At 40.9% G+C, this 20,932-nt stretch overlaps 1 long non-coding RNA gene across 1 annotated transcript in view; it reads right to left on the reverse strand.

Annotated features, from left to right (window-relative positions):
* The window catches only part of LOC126499169 (uncharacterized), a 34,418-nt gene extending 19,593 nt beyond the window's left edge, over window positions 1–14,825 (reverse strand). The window contains exon 1 of the long non-coding RNA XR_007591015.1: window positions 14,692–14,825. This is a non-coding gene — a long non-coding RNA (uncharacterized lncRNA). The remainder of the gene's footprint in view (window positions 1–14,691) is intronic.
* Window positions 14,826–20,932: the final 6,107 nt, after the last annotated feature.

Here is a 20,932-nt window from a genome sequence, read left to right on the forward strand (position 1 = left end):
ACTCAGTCACTCAACATTAATTTCCCTTTCATGTCAATTCCAGAAGTCTCACTGGGACTAAGACCCCACCCCACCCTCACTTTCCACCACTGACCTGAGTATAATTCACTAGACTCAGAGTGCTTGAATCTACTATGGGCACATTTAATTAAGCTTTCTTGCCATAACGGCAAAGCAGCCAGATCCAACAATGAAGAAGGCAGAGCCAAGTAACAGAAGGGGAAAGCCAATACCAATGAACCTGGCAGAACGTGAGCCGAACCACATAATCTGTCAGACTCTTTCTGACACATTGGGGGTTGGTAAAAACTTGAAATTATTTTTTTGTCTTTATTCTACTTACATGAAAGTTTATTCTTTTTCTTCTTCTCCTCCTTCTCCTTCTTTTACCTCTCCTCTTTATTCTTTTTCATAGTTGGGTTGTTCCTATTAAAAATCGTTCATTGTTTTCTTTACATTTTGCTCACTGTTGGTGCCATTTCCTCCTGTGTCATCTTCTCCAGGATCTAGCCAGGCCAACAGCCAGTAAATTCTTCAAAAACTGATGGGAGAATCTTTCCACAAACCAACTTCTTTTATCTCCCTTGATCAAATAGTTAAAAACTAAACACAAACAAATATAACTCCATTGATTTGCTAGAGGGACATTTACTACCTTAGTGATTTTGGCTCATGGAGTGCGCCCTAATTTTTAGCCAAATTGGCTCTAGTCATTTCAGAAGAATTTGAAAGATTGGAAAAACAAGTTACATGAGACACTGTAGATGAGAGGTAGTTTTAGATTGTTTTCCACTCAGTCATTAAAGGGAACCTGACTTAGTACATGCATAACATATCAGGCTGCAGCCAAATGTTGTCCCTTTCCCGTGGTCTTCTGCTCTCTACATAGAAGCGAGTTGAACTGATGGAATGTGGCTACACAGAAAGCCAGCAAGCAGAAGGAGGGCACTCTTGGGCATTACAGTTCTTTTTACTTTTCTGAGAGTATTTAATTGCATTTTTTGTGGATTCTCTTTGAGCCATCATTTCTGGTATATATAAACTAAGGAAAACTTAGAAACATCCCTTTAAATTCCTCCCACTGCTACATTTAATATCATTGTTCAATAATTTATCTGAAGTCTAGGTTTCCAGGATCTCTAATCCTTTAGAGTTCTAGGAATTTAATATTGGGGATAATTTTATGACAATCTAATTGACAAGTTTAATAAGATTAGTAAGAAAACAAATGACTTGTTTTGCAAACCCTGCATCAGAAATGTTAAATTTTTTGCTCAAGAATTGACCGACATGTACAAACCAGGCATGGGACTCAGCTTCCAGTTCTTAAAATTCTTACACTTGATTTTCTATGTACATATGAGAGATCCATTAGAGTGGAAACAGTATTTTCTTTTTATTCTCTTTCATTTGGAATCATACATTTCAATTTTTCAATGAATTAAAAAGTAAGTGCCTAGCATTGGAAAATGGCCTTCTGCAGTGAATGGGTGAATTTTTTTCTACCATTGAACCTAAACATAGTTTTTTTTATCCAATATTATAAGATTTATTTCACTTATTTGAACAAACGCTCCCAAAATACAATAAAGATGGATTTTGTTTACAGACATAGAAAATCCCCAAGTCATTAATTTCTAGAAAATTTTACACTATGTTTACTAGTGTCTTATAATTATAGAACAAAACTTATGTTACCCAGGCTTTTACTTGGTTTGTTTTGATTTTTGTTACCTCTGTGAATTTAAAGCAACAACAAAAGCAGCCTAGTTTGCACAGAGGCTGCAATTGAATTGGCTGAGAATTTTCATTAGACTGTCTCTTAACTGAAGCCATTCCCCCCCCCCCCTTTTTTTTTTCTGAACAGCCTTGACCTACAGCCAGGACTGTATGAATGAGGTGAGACATATTAGCATTGGCCTGGGTAACAATCCTGCTTCCAGAAACTCAGCTCAGCACTGACCAAGAGGATTTATACTTGTTCTTGGACCTATCCAGAGGACTTTGTGACTTAATAATTGTTAAACACATACTTTCTGTGTAATATATGTTAGGAACATTACACACACACACACACACACACACACATTTTTTACTATAAAGCAAGCAATAATACAGAGAATTAACTAAGTATTGCAGGTAACCTTGTGATGTCCTGACTTGTGACACTTAAGTAAACATTTTCATGAGAAATGATTGACATTATTAAAGAGTTTAAAGACCTTTAAAATCTTTCTAGTGGATAAATACCACTTACTAGTTGCTTAATGTTCATTAAGCACTTAATGTTCTGTTACACTCTTACAAAATTCAAATATTTTAATGCTTTATATTACTATCCTAACATCAGAGGGAGTTGAGGATCTTTCGAAGAAACTTAGTTCATTCTTCTAAATTCTGGTAGTTACATTATAGTTCCATGGATGATATAGATGCCATTTTTGCATTTAATATAATTTTGTGAAAAAATTAGTTTTGTGTTAATTTTGGTTTAAACTAGTTACTGCCTTTTCTCAAAGATTACAATCATAGTCCCACATTTGTATTTATCTATTCATTCTGAGTCCACTTACTGCCAGAATGGTTGACTCCAGCCATGGGCTTGATTATAAAATGGATTTCATAAATAATGAAATCCTTTATCATGAATTATATAAGTATAGCTACCTAAATAACAGGAGGAAACTGTTACAAATACATAATTATGTAAGAAAATGGTGAATTTCTTGATATGTTGGTGCCGAATCTCTGAATAGAGGAATTTACCAGAAAGAACAGTAAAATTTGGACTGTGGCTACAGCTCAGTTGGCAGGGTGATTGTCTGGCATTCACAGGGCTTCAACACCCAGAACAATATGAACTAAGCTGAAGTATTGAGGAGCGAGCGGGCCACATCCTGCCTGGCTCCCGCCTGCCTGTCTAGCTTAGCCCCTGAAATAACCACACGGAAATTGTATTAATTTAAACACTGCCTGGCCCATTAGCTCTAGCCTCTTATTGGCTAACTCTCACATCTTGATTCAACCCATTTCTAATAATCTGTATGTTACCATGAGGCTTTGGCTTACCGGGAAAGATTCAGCATGTCTGACCTGGCAGCTTCATGGCAGGCGGCTCTCTCTGTGTGCCTTCTTCCTCCCAGGATTCTGTTCTGTCTACTCTACCCACCTAAGGGCTGCCCTATCAAAAGGCCAAAGCAGCTTCTTTATTCAACCAGTGAAATCAACACAAACAGAAGAACCTCCTACACCACTAAGCTATGTGGCACACATCTATAACTACAGAATTCAGGAGACAGAGACAGGAGTATTACAAGATCAAGGTCATCTTTGGATTCTTAGGTAGTTTTAGTATATCCTGAACAGGTCTGAGAACAAGAAAGAAAGAAGCAAAGTGGGGGAGGGGAGGAAGATTGCTGAAGTAAATTTCAAAGCCTAAATCTATACCTAATACTTTCACATTCTTTGTTGTTGTTTTTGTTTTTTTGAGACAAGGTTTCTCTGTAACTTTGGAGCCTGTCCTGGAACTAACTCTTGTAGACCAGGCTGGTCTCGAACTCACAGAGATTCACCTGCCTCTGCGTTCTGAGTGCTGGGACTAAAGATGTGTGCCACCAGCACCTGGCTACTTTAACATCTCAGCCTCAACAGTGAAAGCGGTAGCTGGATTCCTGAAGAATAAGAAGTGAAGTTCATGTTCAGAATCTGGGAACAGTGCTCAGTTTACCCAATGGATGCTTCCCCCTCGTACATTCTACACTTTTCCCTTACCTTTCTCTTTTAGTGTCCACATCCTCAGTGCCCATGTGGTCTTTGTGTTATAGAGAAACGACTATTGCCCAAATGACAATAACAAGAAAAACTAATAAGCTTTGATTTTTCTCTCTCTCTACAGTAACCCTGGTTTCCTTTGCCATGAGTTGGAAATCAGAACCTTCATTTAGTCCAGTATGCTTATGACTTAATCAAATCCACATGCTGTAACTGTCTGGTGAGGACAGACGCAGGGATTGGAAGATGAACTCTCTGGTTTTGCTTGCACATCTCTGATGCTCTCAAGGATGGCATTGTATTACTGGTAGACATCTTGATGACTTCCTCTGTCACACTTCTTCTTTGGTAGACTATGACAGAGAAGGTGTCCAGACTACCGAAGGGCTTTGTAGGTCAGGGCCTTTCTCTGGGTGCTTTGCTGGTTCCACTGCTGACATCTGGGGCTGATGACCTCATGGGATCCCTTGTCACAGATTAATCACCTGCTTTGTTGGCTCAGGCTTTACTGAGCTTCAAACTCTTCTAAGGCTTCTACCTTGACCCCTGGCTCTGGGTCCACTTCCTATAGGAGGTTCTTACCATGAGGGAACCAAAGGAAACCTGGGAGACCCTTCCATACTCTCTCCACATGAGACATTGTACTCTGTCTCTCATTAATAGTTCCCCATCCTATAGAGGAAGAAGTTCTGTTCTTCAAATGCAGCCCTGCTCAGGACCTCCCTGTCCTCTGCAACTGGCACATCTCTTCTGAAGAAAAATCCAGGAAATAGGAATTAGGATGGACAGCCACTTATTTCTCCCATTTAGCCTGATCCTACCCTCTGTGTTCTAGCCGAGTGTGAATTCTTGGTGCGTTTATAAATGCATGATTTATAAAACTGGTTTCTTTCCATAAACATTGAAGCCTGGCGTCTTTTATAATTATATTTGTGACATGGCAATCTGAATAATGGTCTTCTATTTGCCCTTTACTTGTCTTCTCTGACAGTGCTATTGGCCTTTAAGTACATTGGTGTCTAGAGATAACAAATGAGAGTTTGTACTGTAACAATACACACATTGAGGCACTAACTCATTTTCAAATACAGCTACTATTACATATGTTGCCCCATTAATATAGATGGGTATATCCATATATCTTTCTACATATATTTGCATTAACATACATATCTGCATTTGAATGTTATAAGTATGGTGGCAGATCTGTAGTCTGAGAACTAGTTCTCAAAGCAGACCCGCCTATGGTATTCAAGGCATGAACTGCTATGGAATATTACTTTAACTCTGTAAAGATGTGTTACATTTGTTTATAGTACAAAATATTACTTTAGTTATGTAAAGGTGTGTTATATTTGTTTGTGCTGCATTTGTTTAATGATGTAAAGATATGTTTCTTTGCATGCCTAAGGCACCTTTTGGTCTAATAAAAAGCTATATGGTCAATAGTTAGGCAGTAGATAGATAGGCGGGGCTTGTGGGCAAAAAGAATAAGTAGGAGGAGGAATCTAGGCTTGAGAGAAGAAGTAATGAGGGAGATAAAGAAGAAGATGACCAGGGCCAGTCAGCCAGGTAGTCCAGCCATCCTGCCAGACACAGAAGAAGCAGGAATAGTAGGATATACAGAATGAAAGGTTAAAAGCCCCAAGGCAAAGCATAGATGAAGAGAAACAGATTAAATTAAGTTATAAAATCTAGTTGGACAAGCATAAGATAAGGCTGAGCATGCGTAACCAATAAGTTTCCATGTCATGATTTGGGGGCTGGTAGCCCAAGAAAGCTTGCTAGTGACCTTTTTTCTGTTCATGACATTTCCTTTCTCTCTTATCCCACAAATTCATCTTCAGCCTTTTTCATGATACCCCACATCTTCATCTTCATCCTTGTCTGTGCTACAGCACATCTTCATCTCCATCTCTTGTTGTCTTATCCCACATCTTCATCTCCAACCTTGCCTGTGCTACTCCACATCAAACAAGGAGCAACACATTCATGTATATTCTGTAAAGATCCTTCTCCATAGGTTTTATAACAATTGAAAACAATGATTCTAACATTTCTCTTAAAAATCACTACAATGTTTTAAACATTTTTAAATATTTTATGCTTCAATTTAATCTCATATCCCATTAAGTCACCTAATCTACATCTCCTAATATAAATGCCATTGGAGAATTTTCTCTTCCTTCTAATTTTCTTCCAGCAATATATTTTGTCCTTTCTCCCTTTTAATTGTAGTGGAATTTCATTTTTATTTGCAATAAACAAAGTTTGCCTGAAGATCAGAAAAGTAAAACAGTCACACTGACCAGTCTTACAGACAAGGCATCAATGACACAAACCTTTAATCCCGGTAGCCACACTAATTTGCCATAGAAACCAGGCAGTAGTGGTACACATCCTTAATCCCAGAACTAGAGAGGATTATAAAACAGGAGGAGACAGCTCTCAGTCTCATTCTGACATTTTCTGGAGGCAGGATCACCATTTTTGGGATGAGGTCAGAGTAAGAGCCAGTGGTCTGCCATTGCTGGGATGTCAGATGAGAACTGGACTTTGAGTGGAGCAGAATAGAGCCCAGCTTGGTTTGGCTTTCTGGTTCAGACACGGGAAACCTCAGGCCTGCAGAGGTTGAAGTCTACATTGGGTGGGGGTGGGGATGATGTCACTGCAATCTGGAATATTCCTGCACTGTTAAATTATATCCATAGATATCTGCCATGATGTCAGTGATGGATGCTTTGCTTCCTAACAATGCTATCTACTTTGACATTATTCTAGAAGACACATTGAATCAGGGAGTTAATTATCGAATAGCTCAGAAATAATCCCTTCAGGTCCCATTTCATTTTGTGAAATGTAAAGGAACTGAATGTTGCTTTAATTATGATCTTCAAAAATATACAAATACACTATAATCATTGCGGAATTAATTCAAGTGTCATATGATGATGGCAATGGAGATCCATCTTAAAGTTCATTGGATAAAAATGAGGAACTTGAACAGAACACAGCTTCACTTTATTTATTAAGGAAAAAAAGGTGCCGTGGGTGGAAGGAAGTGGCTGGGTACACTTGTCCAGCTAGGTAGACTGTGCCAATTCTAGTTGTGGCTGCCATCCTCCATCCCTAAAGAAAGGTGACCACTTTGAGCTTGTGATCTTCTAGATTTCAGTGAGAAAATAAAGTGAAGGAGAAGAAATCCTCCTTTTGTGATTCTCAGTAGCATTGCTCGCTCTTACCACATTCAAAACACTCTGCTTCCAAACCCTCAAACACAAACTGTGCAGAGGTCCTCAAGCACCCACATGTGTCAGGTGTGGGAACTTGTTCCATCGGAGTGTTCCATTCATTTCCCGTTGTCCCCAAACCCTTACCTTTCCTTCTGCTTAATCACTCTACTTTCCACAACAGTGTGTTCTAGCTTTTAAAGTCACAAGGGAAGGGGGCTTCTCTTCAAGCACACCCACGGGTTTCAACTTTCAATGTAGTCCCTAAGTAATGTCCCTGTAAGTAGCCGTCCACATTTCTCACATTCTCTCTTACAAGAATGCCAGCAGTTCTTCCTCCTCCTCCGCATCCACCTCCCTGTCTTCTCCCTCCTCTTCTTCCTCTTGCTGTCTATCCCCATCCTCCTCCTCTCTATCCTCCTCCTCTCTTCATCATTCCCATCCTCCTCTCCATCCTCTTTTGTCTCCTCTTCTTCATCCTCCTCCTCTCTATCCTCCTCATCCCTGTAGTCTTCCTCCTCTCCAGGCTGACCTTTAATTTTCCTCCTCTCCACCTCCCAGCCTCAGCCTCATGCTTGACTGGATGACAGGTGTGTGCAACCAACAAAAATACTCTTCTCATCTCATGAAATGAAATATCGTGTTCTCTGCTTTAAACTGTATGCTGTGCCCATTTCCTACTTGGCGTCTGGTTTCTGCTGGCATGCCTCCGCCCTGGTTTACAGCCATAAGCTGGAACAGCAGATCTCAGCCATCCCATCTTGCTGCAACTGCTCAGCCCACCATCAGAGAGATCTTTATAACGTGGAACTCAGAGTCTGATTTCCCTTTGCAAACACTTATATTTCCCTCAGCACTTGCCAGAGGTTTAAGACACTTTGGGAAGCTCTGCATATTCAGTGCCCCTTCTCCTTCACCAGCAATCAAAGACAGCAGTGGCAGGCATTAGTCATGGTCTCTTCATGTGTGCCATTCAATATCCTCCAGTACTTAATATAAACTATATTTTACAGACCTGTTCTCTGTAACCACTATGCTATTATGTATTCCACATAAATATCTATGTCTTCTAAAGATTGCCTCTGTTTTTATACTATATGTCTATCAAATCCTATGGAGGGTTATATAAACTGAAATTCTTTTCTTTTTTAAATTTTATTGATATTTATTGAGCTCTACATTTTTTTTTCTGTTCTGCTACCTGCCTCTCCTCTCCCCTTCAACCCTCTCCCAAGGTCCCCATGCTCGCAATTTACTGCAGAGATCTTGTCCTTTTTTCCTTCCCATGTAGATTAGATCTATGTATGTCTCTCTTAGAGTCCTCATTGTTGTCTAGATTCTCTGGGAATTTGATTTGTAGGCTGGTTTTCTTTGCTTTATGTTTAAATCTACTTATGAGTGAGTACATGTGATAATTGTCTTTCTGGGGTCTGGGTTACCTCACTCAAAATGATGTTTTCTAGCTCCATCCATTTGCCTGCAAAATTCAAGATGTATTTTTTATGCTGTGTAGTATTCCATTGTGTAAATGTACCACATTTTCCTTATCCATTCTTCAGTCAAGGGGCAGTTAGGTTGTTTCCAGGTTCTGACTATGACAAACAATGCTGCTATGAACATAGTTGAGCACATGTCCTTGTAGCACAACCAAGCATCCTTTGGATATATACCCCAAAGTGGTATTAGTGGGTCTTGAGGAAGGCTGTTTTCTACTTTTCTGAGAAATTACCACACTGACATCCAAAAGGGCTGTACCAGCTTGCACTCCCACCAGCAATGCAAGAGTGTCCATCTTTCCCCACAACCTCTCCAGCATAAGTTGTCATCAGTGTTTTTGATCTTGGCCATTCTTACAGGTGTAAGATGGAATCTCAGAGTTGTGTTGATTTGCATTTCTCTGATGACTAAGGATGTTGAATATTTCCTTAAGTGTTTTTCTGCTATGTTTGATTTCTCTGTAGGGTGTTCTCTGTTTAGGTCTGTACCCCATTTTTTATTGAATTATTTGTTCTTTTGATGACCAATTTCTTGAGTTCTTTGTATATTTTGGAGATCAGACCTCTGTCTGATGTGTGGTTGGTGAAGATCTATTCAAATTCTGTAGGCTGTTGTTTGTCTTCTTGACTGTGCGTTTGATTTCCAGAAGCTGTCCAGTTTCCGAAGGTCCCATTTTTAATTGTTTCTCTCAGTGTCTGTGCTCCTGGGGTTATATTTCGGAAGTGATCTCCTGTGTCAATCTGTTCAAGTGGGCTTCCCACTTTCTCTTCTATAAGGTTCAGTGTGGCTGGTTTTATGTTGAGATCTTTGATCCATTTAGACTTGAGTTTTATGCATGGTGATAGATATGAATCTATTTTCATTCTTCTACATGTTGATATCCAGTTATGCCAGCACCATTTGTTAAATAAGCTTTCTTTTTTCCATTTGATATTTTTGCTTCTTTGTTAAAAATCAGGTGTTTGATGGTGTGTGGATTAATATTTAGGCCTTTGATTTGGTTCCATTAGTACTTCTGTCAGTTTTCATGCCCATACCAGGCTGTTTTCACAACTGTGGCTCTGTAATATAGTTTGAAGTCAGGGATTGTGATGACTCCAGAAGTTCTTTTATTGTATAGGATTGTTTTGGCTGTCCTACATTTTTTGCTTTTCCATATGAAGTTGAGTATTGTTCTTTCGAGGGCTTTGAAGAATTTTGCTGTGATTTTGATGGGCATTGCATTGAATCTGTATATTGCTTTTGGTAAGATTGCATTTTTATGATGTTAATTCTCCCTATCCATGAGCATGGGAGATCTTTCCACTTTCTGGTGTCTTCTTCAATTTCTTTCTTCAAAGATTTAAATTTCTTGTTATACAAGTCTTCCACTTGTTTGGTTAGAGTTACTCCAATCTATTTTATGCTATTTGGAGCTATTGTGATGGGTGATGTTTCTCTAATTTTTTTTCTCAGCCCATTTTTTATCTGTGTACATGAGGGCTACTGAAATTTTTGAATTAATCTTATATCCTGTTACATTACTGAAAGTGTTTATGAGTTGTAGAAGTTCCTTGGTAGAATTTTTGGGGTCACTTATGTCTACTATCATATCATCAGCAACTAGTGAAAATTTGACTTCTTCTTTTCTGATTTGCATTCCCTTGATCTCTTTTTCTTATTGCTCTAGCTAGGACCTCAAGAGCTATATTGAATAGAGTGGAGAGAATGGACAACCTTGTCTTTTTCCTGATTTCAGTGGGATTTCTGGGAGTTTCTCTCCATTTACTTTGATGTTGGCTGTTGGCTTGTTGCATATTGTCTTTATTATGTTTAGGTATGTTCCTTGTATTCCTCCTCTCTCCAAGACCTTTATCATGAAGGGATGTTATATTTTGTTGAAAGCTTTTTCTGTATCTAATGAAATGTTCATGTAGTTTTTATTTTTCAGTTTGTTTATATGGTGGATTACATTGACAGATTTTCATATGTTGAACCATCCCTGCATCTCTGGGATGAAGCTAACTTGATCATGATGGATGATAGTTCTGATGTATTCTTGGATTTGATTTGCCAATGAGCTAAAATTCTTAATCATAAAGAAGAACATATCAAATACAATGGAAATAAGAGCACTGTAGCATATTCATATGTTAGAAGTTATTAGTGCCTAGAAACACTTCATTCATAATAACAAGACAAATGTTCATAACAAAAGCTTTAGTGAATTGCAGTTGTGTGGTGTTACAAACACATTAGAAAAATATGACATTATGTAGAAAAATGAAAAAATATAGGCCAAATTTTATAGAATTTCTTTTCTACATATGCTTTTAAAGCTTTGTTAATTTCTCTAATGTGCCGTAAGTTCCTTTTGGGGTGTAGCCTGTTAACAATGAGAACGTAGTGAGATTATTTAAGTAAATGCAGAACAAGCAGGTGTCTTGATGGAACTTTTCATTGCACTCTGGGTAAGCAGGTTCTGACCACAAGTTACTGCAGTAAGTTTTCTCTTTTCATATAAATAAATATAGTTTTAAATGCACCGCTAATAAAAATCGATGCCTTTTAAATATACCTTACTTTCTTATGTCCCCATACCATCATGTGTCTCATTAACATGTACTTCCACCGGACCACTTTTCAGGGGATGCAGCACTCTCTGTATTTACTAACGCGTGGGTATAGGCAGCCCTGAGCATCACTCTCTTGCCTCATTTATCCAGTTTCTGCCGAGTCTTTATAGCAGAAGAAACCCAGTGACTTCAGATCTGAAGCATCCCCGTTTCTTTGTAAACTTGATTTCCTTCTCAAAGTGAAATGTTGCGTGCACCGAACAGATTTCCAAATGTGTGCAGTCTTACTGAACAAGTGGTCTACTTTTGGTTTTCAACATTGTATGCATTTGTCTGAATGTTTTTCTTTTCCTTTGGCAACCCAGAGCTCCGGCTTGCTTTGCTTTCTCCATTTTGTTTCCAGGTGACTTCATTTTTCTCTTTCTTTTCACCCATTTTTCTGCTGAGCTTATCTGAGAGACTCTTGTCAGATCCCTTCACAAAGGAATATTGATAATCTCATAGGGCCCTAAATCAGCTGTTCAGGCTGTCTCAGACTCCTTTAGGTGTTTAGGACTCATGAGTCAGAATTTGAAGTCTAGAAACTGAGGGCGCATTATCATGTCTAACTGCACTGTGCTCAGAGACGGCAACTTGTAGATAACAAATGTCACTCACATTTTATTTTAAAAATCATTACGGAACAATAAAAATTATTGTGCTGAGAAGGCAGTGTCTCCTACAGATTTTAGGATTGTGTTTGGATCATTGAGTGAGGAAGGCGTATATTGCTGAGCGGCGGTGAAGCCCGTTGTTTGTCCTTCCCTGTTCCCCATTCATTGCTTCCCCTCCTTCATTTGGTTACTCTAAACTTTAAACTATAGAGTATAGTCTCTAAACTATAGACTCCAGTATTGGAATTGCAGGCAACCACAACTTAGATGACCTAGGAGCTGTGTCCTGTTGTGTGTGGCTTGAATGTGGGTGGTCTGGGGGGGAGGTCATCTGATCTCCTGAGAGGCCAGGGAAGGAAAACAACCCTTGAGCCCTTCATCTTGAGCCTGCTTACACAACTGCCTTGTGAGCTGCGCGTTTCCTGCACTCTGATGAGGAAACATTGATCCATCTCGGGGTCAGAATCCCGGCTCTTTCCTAAGAAGCAATTTTTTCCTAAGAAGTGAACATAGGGGCTAATGCGACACTCAATTAATCTGATGCTGTAAAGGAAGCAGTAACCTTTCACTATTGTGATACTGACTGCCCAGCTCTACCAGATATGGAGATTAGTTAGCGTTTGCATGTCAAATACAAAACAGCTTAGATTTGAGGAAAATAATGTGGATTTTGCAATCCCATAATAGGTAACTCTATAGAACCGATTTTTGATCATGTCAGATTATTGGCTTGATATTGTTTTTAGAGATCGTTTATTTGTATTTCTATTGCTTATCAGCTTTATAAAATTTTTGGATCTTATCTTATACTTACTCCTGGTTTTAAAACAGTAGAATGTGAGTAACTTGTCTATCTCGCAAAGGAATATTAGCAGAATTATTTTATAATCTAATGATTACCTTTTGATATGAATAAAGTTCAAAATGAATCACTGGCATTTCCCTTTTGCCCTAATAAATATCTTTCATCTGAAAATGACCCCCAGCATTTGTGCTGAGAACATAACCAAAATACACACTTCATGTTCAGACTCCTGAAATTGACAGTCCATGGTCCAAAGCAGGTTTAAAGAAGCAAATGATTCTCTCATCTAAGTAGAGTGTATGCTAGAGAGAAGATAGTTCAAAATGTTGATAGTGCTGGCAAAGACGAGTCAGTCTTAGATATGTGGGGGATGTTTATAATAATGACTTTAAATGAGTGGAGAATTGAATAAAGACTAATCTATGGGAAGTGAGAAGGGACATGGAGGGCTATGCGGGAGACTGAAGTCCAGAAAATTACGTACTTACTTGGATGCCCTTGTGAAGTTCTGTGTTATGACAATGAAAATACCTGAGCTAGAAATGAGGATTTGAACCATTCACTTCTCATTGTCGCGGAACCTATTTACCCATCCTGTTGGATTAAATTGGTTGTTTTCAAGCTTTTTCCCCCCACGGCCTTGTTGAGTGAGCCGTGGTCTTGTGAGTGAGAGCCAACACGAACAGGTGTATCTGAGTTCCTTCCATTTTTCGCTTGGCTTTTGACCTATCCTCCTGACAGGAAGAAAGCCCCCCTTCCTCTTCTACCTGCCATTTCTTCCACCAATGTTATGTCTACTTTTGTGTTAGGGATGAATGATTTCTCTGCCTTGCTCAGGCCACGCCCTGCAGCCTCTCTAGGCACAGCTGCAGAGAGTGCAGGGTCTGACCTGTAGCCACACACAGAGCCTTAGCTAGGGCCTGCCTTCCTTCCCCTGCTTGTTACAAATGACCAGTCTCATCCAGTGTCTTCCTTTCTCCATGAATCATATTACACTGACCAGATCATGGCTGGAACTTTTGCACAGGGCTGTCCAGACAGGACGTTTCTTAAAGGGCCAGAGAAGACCTCTGTGCTTGGGGCCTGAAGGCTCGCTGCACCTTGAGGGCCCCACTGTGCCTCTCTGTGGTAACTGTGCTTAAACTTCCCCTAATAGAACTCTTCTGAAGGGCAGTCATCTCAGCTTCCTTTCTACCGAGACCAAGACATCCATAATTTTATCTGACAGCTGTGGAAAAGCTCCCTTACACAGTAAGGATTTCAGAGAATGACAGACAGGCAGCTCAAAGATGTGCAGGCAGCACACACCAGGATCCTCAGGACAAGACTAACGCCACGTGTGTAAAGGGCCAGGGAAACTTATCCACACAACGTCTCTCCACAGTTCCTACAACTTATACATTTTAAAAAACTGCCTTGATAGAAAAAGACAAGATCTCCTGAGTAAATTGGGAGCATGGAGACCTGCGGGGAGGGTTGAAAGAGGGAGGGGAGAGGCAGGGAGGGTAGCAGAGAAAAATGGAGAGCTCCATAAAAATTAACTAAAAAATCAAAAAATTAAAGCAAAAAAAAAATCTTCATTGAACTTAGTTGTTTGCTCACAGGAAAAACAGCCGGCATTTGTATAGCCCTTACTTAGTCCCTCAGTCGGTCCACATTTGTCTGTCTGGAGCCTCTTAAGACGATCGGGAGTACTCCTGTCGGAGTGAAAAATATTAGGATTTGCAAACACACTTCAGCATTCCAAAATCTCAGCCAATATTTGGATGTGACACCAACAGGCAATCCTTAAAATCAAGCTTTGGCCTGGTGAGAAACTGCCGCGGCCCGCAAAGGTGTCTTTGGTATCAAGGAACCAACTTTTATAATCGCGTGGGATTAAAAAAATAGGCGTCATTGCGAGCTGTTTGGGGGCACACACAAAGCGTTACTGCTGTGGGCTTCAGCTAAAGCGGAAAGAAAGGAGATTGATGATGGATCAAGGGCAGAGGAGAGGCAGGAAGGGGAAAACAGATCCAAAATTTTCTTTGTTGCCGAGAGATCTCCGCACCAACAAACACAAAGCTGATCTCACTCCCTTAGAGGCTGGAGCCAGACTGCCCCAGGGGATGCCTCTTGGAAAGGGGAAAGCCACTTGCAGTGATATGTGTGCTTCTGGAGCCTGAATGATTAAGTCTTACCTCCAAGATAGGAAATGAAGAGCCTCCATAGGCAAGAGCAGCTGGCGCAGACACAATGAAGACATCAGCTCCTCTGATAACACGGAAGGAAGGGTGGCAGGCTGCTAAGCGAAGCCAGCGAGTGCATGGGGAAAGCGCTTGCAGGAAGAGCTCCAGGATGGGCGCATGCTCAGTTGATTTTACATTAACCATATTCCATCTCCATTCTTGCGTGCCCTCAGGACTGGGGAAAATGAAGCAGTTACCTCTGAAACCCCAAGCTGCTAATTTAAGTTCCCTGAGTGTAATATAACCCAGATTCTTCCTGTATCTCAGCATTTCTTGTTTCTAAACTTATTTTTATATTTCACAATTTATTCCATTAGGAGATTTGTTATTGTCAAATGAAAATTGCTCTTAACTTCTTCAGCAAAGGAATGGTTTAATTCTGACTTTGGTAAGGAACCTCGGTGACTTTATTTAGTACAACCACAGTGACATCAGTTTCCAGTTTAGTCTGCTGAGACACTTTTGTCTTCCGTATCTCATGGGCTTGCTGTTTCTTACACCCCAGTTTCCCCGAGGCTACAATATTTTCTGTCTACTGAACTTGAGATGGCCAGGATGCTGTCTTTCCTGGTTCTCAAGTAATAATGGTATACCCAGGCCTGGCCAATTAGCACCATGGATGCAAATGAGCTAGGACTAGAGTCTGGAAGCTAGTTACTACTTAATCCAATGGCAAGAACCTGCGGACTATGGAGAATCCACCGCTCTTCTAAGTACTAAGGTTAGAAATTCATTTGGCTAACTATAAACAGAGAGAGTACATACAGGAATATGTTAGACATGCATTATTTTAAGGCAGCCAAGAGGTGCATGCCTTTAATCCCAGCACTCAGGAGGCAGAGGCAGTTGTATCTCTGTGAGTTCGAGGCTAGCCTGGTCTATAGAGCAAGTTCCAGGACAGGGTCCAAAGCTACATGGAGAAACCTTGTGTCAAAAAAACCAATAAACAAACAAATAAAAATACCTTAAAACTTGTTTTCTGAGAATGCAGCCATATATTGTTGTAGTTGTGGAAACGTGCTATTTCATTAATCATAGGAAAGTTTTTTCTTGACAAAATCCCACAGATTATCCCTGGGAGTTCCCGAATGTCACACAAGTTAAAGAGATAGTCATTTCTACAAATTAAAGCCATTCTGCAAGTTGCTGCTGTCACTTGAGACCACACTAAGAGTGGTTTCTGCAGGTCAGCAGAACTTCCCGGCTTTCTGCAGTGAGCACCACGTCCCTGTGGAGTTGTTTAGACCTCCCAGATGACAGAACCTGGATCACCAGAATCATGTGCTGGAGAGGGAGGGCTGCTGCTTCCTTGTAATGGGGTATTGATGCTTTTGATAGGTCACCCAGGAGCTCACTACATTCAAGGCTCTAAAATGGAGAAAGATTTGCGCATTGTGAATATCTAAAATTATTTTTCTTGTATTCTCCAGCAATAAAGATGTAGCCATTGAATAAAGCTGAAGGGGCCTAGCTTATTCTTACTCTGAGAGGCTAGCCTTTTTGAAGCCCCTGCCACTTTCTCTACTCCAAGTGATTTGTACGCACAATGGTTTTCAAAAGCAAATCTTCAAGTTATTCTATCTAAGGACATAATTTCAACTCAAATAAATTTTCAGTCTTCTGTGTTTTAGATTAAGTTTTACTTAATGGAAAATATAGAATACTGGCATGGTAAATAAGCAAATTCAAAATATAAGTGAACCTATAAAATCCTTTTCTTAGCCGGGTGATGGTGGCGCACGCCTTTAATCCCAGCACTCGGGAGGTAGAGGCAGGCGGATCTCTGCGAGTTCGATACCAACCTGGTCTACAGAGCTAGTTCCAGGACAGGCTCCAAAGCCACAGAGAAACCCTGTCTCGAAAAACCAAAATAAAAAAAATCATTTTCTTTCCTATTCAAGTAATGCACACATTCATTTCCTGTGGAAGAAAAGGAGCTTTTCAAATAGTAGCCATATTGAAAAAAATTCAAGCAACGTTACCCTCACAAAAACCTCTGTAATTGTTGGCCATGAAGTTAACCCGATTGTGGATTGAGACACTTAGGAAGTTAGTAAAGCACATGTCTATGACTGTGGAGAGCACTTCCAGAGCTGATTGGCACGCCTCAAAACCACTGAAGAGGGGAGGCCCATCCCAGATGTGCACAGCTGCCTTCCCTCTCCCTGCGTGACCTCCAGTCAGGCCGTCAGGCAGACAATCCCAGCTTCAGGAAGCTTCCGACACGAATCCTCAGCAATTCTCTCCAGACAAGCTCCAGTTTTTCCCTCTCAGACTAAATGGTTGCTTCTCTTGTGATGAGGTTGCCATCGTGTTGGACTGAAGAACCACTGGTTTCCTTAGCCCTCCAAAGTGAAGACAGAAACCAGGGGAGGGGTCCAGTTATCTCCTTCCATCTATGGTCTGCCTGCTTACAAACCCAGTGCCAGTGTCTTCATAAGATACAGAGATGCAGGAAACAGAGGAGATCTGAGGAAACACAGGAGTTCTGAAGAAGATGGAAGACCCCTTGCAGGAAGCATACCTCTACCGCTTCTGTGACTGAGAATGTGGCATACGGCCTGAAGCACTTTGTTAGATTTCTGTCAGATCTTGTGGTGGTAAAACTTGTCCTGACTAAGCCAGCATCCAGATATTCCACCATTCTGTGGAAAAGGAGAGTGCTACTCCCAGATTTCCACTCTTTATTTCCACCTTTCTCCCCTGTATTTGTTCTTCTCAGTATACAAACATGTACTAAAATCTGTGGATATTTTTATTTTGGTAAGTAGTAATACTGTAACATATCTCAGTGATCGTTTTTTTAAATTAATTCATTATTTATTTTTTGGTGTTGAAAAAAATTTCTGCCTCCTCCCCATTTCCCATTTCCTTCCCCTTCCTCCCACTCCTCTCCCCTCCCCCCACTTCTCTCCCCCTCTCCCCACTCCTTTCCCCCTCCCCCACTCCATTCCCCCTCCCTCTCGAGACTGAAGAGCAGTCCAGATTCCCTGCCCTGCCTGCGGGAAGTTCAAGGTCCTCCCACTTCTATCTAGGTCCAGGAAGGTGAACATCCGAACAGGCTAGGCTCCCACAAAGCCAGTTCATGCAGTAGGATCGAAACCTAGTGCTATTGTCCTTGGCTTCTCATCAGCCTTCCTTGTCCGCCATGTTCAGAGAGTCCGGTTTCATCCCATGCTTATTCAGTCTCAGTGATCTTTTATGAATAGGTGTTCAAGTAGGTTCTTAGTGATTTCAATGTTGTTCTGAAAGTGGACGACCATTCGGAATGAACCTCTGGGAAGCCATAAAATGCCACATGAATTGAGCTTTGACTTTGAAGGATCAACTGTTCTTCTCATTCTGCATGTGCTTATGTCTATGCAAATCTACATGGGAAATAGAAAAAGACAAGATCTCCTGAGTAAATTGGGAATGTATGGACCAGAAGAAAGGGTAGAAGGGGTGGGGGAAGAAGGGAGGGAAGCAGAGAAAAGATATAATTCAATAAAAATAATAAAAAACATAATAGAAAGTGTCTAGAACAAGCAAACAAACAAGAAAAAAAAAAGAAATCTTTGTGGTAAATTGGAACAAGTAGAATGTGTTTTCAGGGCTTAGCAGTTGTCATCATCTGCCCTTGACTCTAATCTGCTGAGATATGTATTTCTTTTCCCTTCCATTTCTTCACTTCCCGTTCCATGCTGAGTCAGCACGGGACGAATGTGAACCAGAAGGATGAAGACAAAGTAATCAACTTATGACTTTGGGTACGTATTTTATTTTATCTGGCATGCTTCAAGGAAAATCAGACTTCGTATTTTCAAAAGTGGGCTTCTCTAACTAGGGTTCTTATGGAATCCTATGTGGAGTAAAGAGAGTCCCTCCTGCCCCCGCCCAGTCTTCGTCAGCGGATGGTATCAGTGACTCCTTCTAGGGTCTCACAGTTGCCCTTAGGTGAGAATGCTTCGCCTGGCTCTTTGGTTCTTCTAGCTCTGCTCCCCAACTGGTCTTGCTTGCAAGTACTTCAGACTGTCACTGTGCTCTGGAAGGCTTACATGGCATTTCTTAGACATGTTCAGCCCTTTCTCCACACCTCACCATCTGACCCATCTTCTCCTAACGGAAAGTACAGATTGTTCAGTGGTTCTATTTTCCTGATTTCCACTTCCTCTGTTGTCACCAGGATTTGATTGTGACATCACTGAGTGAGGGTGAACCCTCCCAGCCTTGTTGGCACCTGACTTGGCTAAAAGTCAGGATCAGGGTCACCCACATCCTGGACCATGCTGGGCGTCACAGGACTTTATGTCATTTCTCTGTATAAAAATGTACCTCAACCATTACCTAACACATCTGTTACTAAAAGGCAAGCCTCACTGCCTCCCTTGAGGAACTCACTTCCTTCTCTTGGCAGAACACAGGGCTCTGTCCTCATGACATGTGATCATATTCTTTATTTACAAGATGGCACTTGCTTCCCCGAATTCCAATCTGCCTCCCGAGGCCCTCATCTTTACTGTGACTTCTGGCTCAGCCTGTTTCCTGACACAGGTCAGCCCCTGGTTTTAGAATTCCCGGATAAACAAATAGCTGTGCTCACTTTTGCATAGGCTCTTCCGGCTCTAGTGAGATATACATATGCTCCATGTACCTGACATTCACAGAGAATGTGGTGTTCTGTGGAAAACTGAGATAGTGTTAAGTAGTTGGAAGAACTTATTTAATTCCATCCTTTGAAGAGTTATACTCATGGATTTGCTTTGAATCTAAACCCACCAATTTGTCAGTACGGGACCCGCTGTCTTTATACCACACATAACTTATTTCAGAGACAGTCAAATTTTACTTGCCATCTGAAGGAAGTCATGTTGATATCCTTGTTAATCAAAAATTAGCAAACTCCAGCTTCATGGGACTGTTTAAGCTGGGTGCTGGATTGCTCTGACTTCAGGTTCAATTTAAGATCTCGATAGAACAAAGCTGTTGGGGCCGTAGCAAAAGATTCTCTGCAGCCACAGTGACAGGGCAGAACCTAATGAAGACAAACACCACCCTCCTCATCTAAATCCGGGGAGCATTTTACGACTTCCCACAATTGATGAAGAAAGGTCCTTAGGCTCCCCAAACACAACGTGATGTTGAAAGATGACAACTAATGTTTCCTGTCAATTTAAATGAAGCTAGTCTTCCAAATGTTTCCTGTCTTTATGCCCATGATGTCCTGTCTCCAAAGAAGCTTAGTCTATTTCGAAAGTTCTCTCCAAAGAAGAGAAACAACTTCAAGTTCAGTGGGGTTGCCAGTGCCGTCAGCACCATCTGTAGATTGAATGCTTGTTGTGCCTGCTAACCAGTCCCTGTGTGTTGGGTCAGAGAGCATCATACACGAGAAACTTAGCTTCAGCATCTTTATATTTGCATATTTCTGCCTCCCTTTCCTACCATCATATAAACGCCTTCTATGTATCTGACCCTGGGAATTCTAGAACATCATCACAGGCAAACAGAGGGGTCAGTAAGAGATCTTTAGAATGAACAAATGAATGAGTAAATGAATGATTTAGCAATTCAGATTGGGAGAAAATCAGAGACTGGGATGAAGCCCAGGGCTGTTGGCATGCTAGCTAAGTACCCCTAAATTACATCACTATCTTTTTCTCATTTTTAAACTCTGAGACAAAGGCTGCCTTTGATCTGATGCTGCAGCCAGGCCGTCCGGGGGCTATAGAAGTTTGTGTCCCAAACTCCTCACTAGCTAGGCTTACCCGCCTGCCCTGCCACTCTTTTTTAAACTTCTTGCATTATTTTTGGAGCTTGGCACATATCCAGTTTGGGGCCATTGTTTCAGATCTATGGCACATAGAAACTGACAGTGAACTACCGAGTTTTCTTGCGGAAGGAACCCGCTGCAGCGCCAGCTCTTGAGTCTCGACGTCATCACTTCCTCATCTGCCAGAGGCCTTAGGCTTGAGATAACAGGAGACTCATGCAGCTCTGGACTTGGGCTTGAAATAGATTTTCAGTCCCAGTTATCTTAAGCCACTCCCGCATGCTAGACGGACTGACTCCTGCGAAATAAATCCCAGGATTCAGTGAGGTGCTCTGCCCCGTTATACTCAAGAGAACAAGGCCTAAGAGTTGTAACTGTATACAACTTTCATGATTCTAAGTCAAGCCCTTGACCTTACCTGAACAAAATCATAATGTATGATTT

Source organism: Alexandromys fortis, unplaced genomic scaffold (genome assembly GCF_014885135.2).
Source record: "Alexandromys fortis isolate MF-2015 unplaced genomic scaffold, M_Fortis_MF-2015_v1.1 scaffold_15, whole genome shotgun sequence".
Lineage (NCBI taxonomy): Eukaryota > Metazoa > Chordata > Mammalia > Rodentia > Cricetidae > Alexandromys > Alexandromys fortis.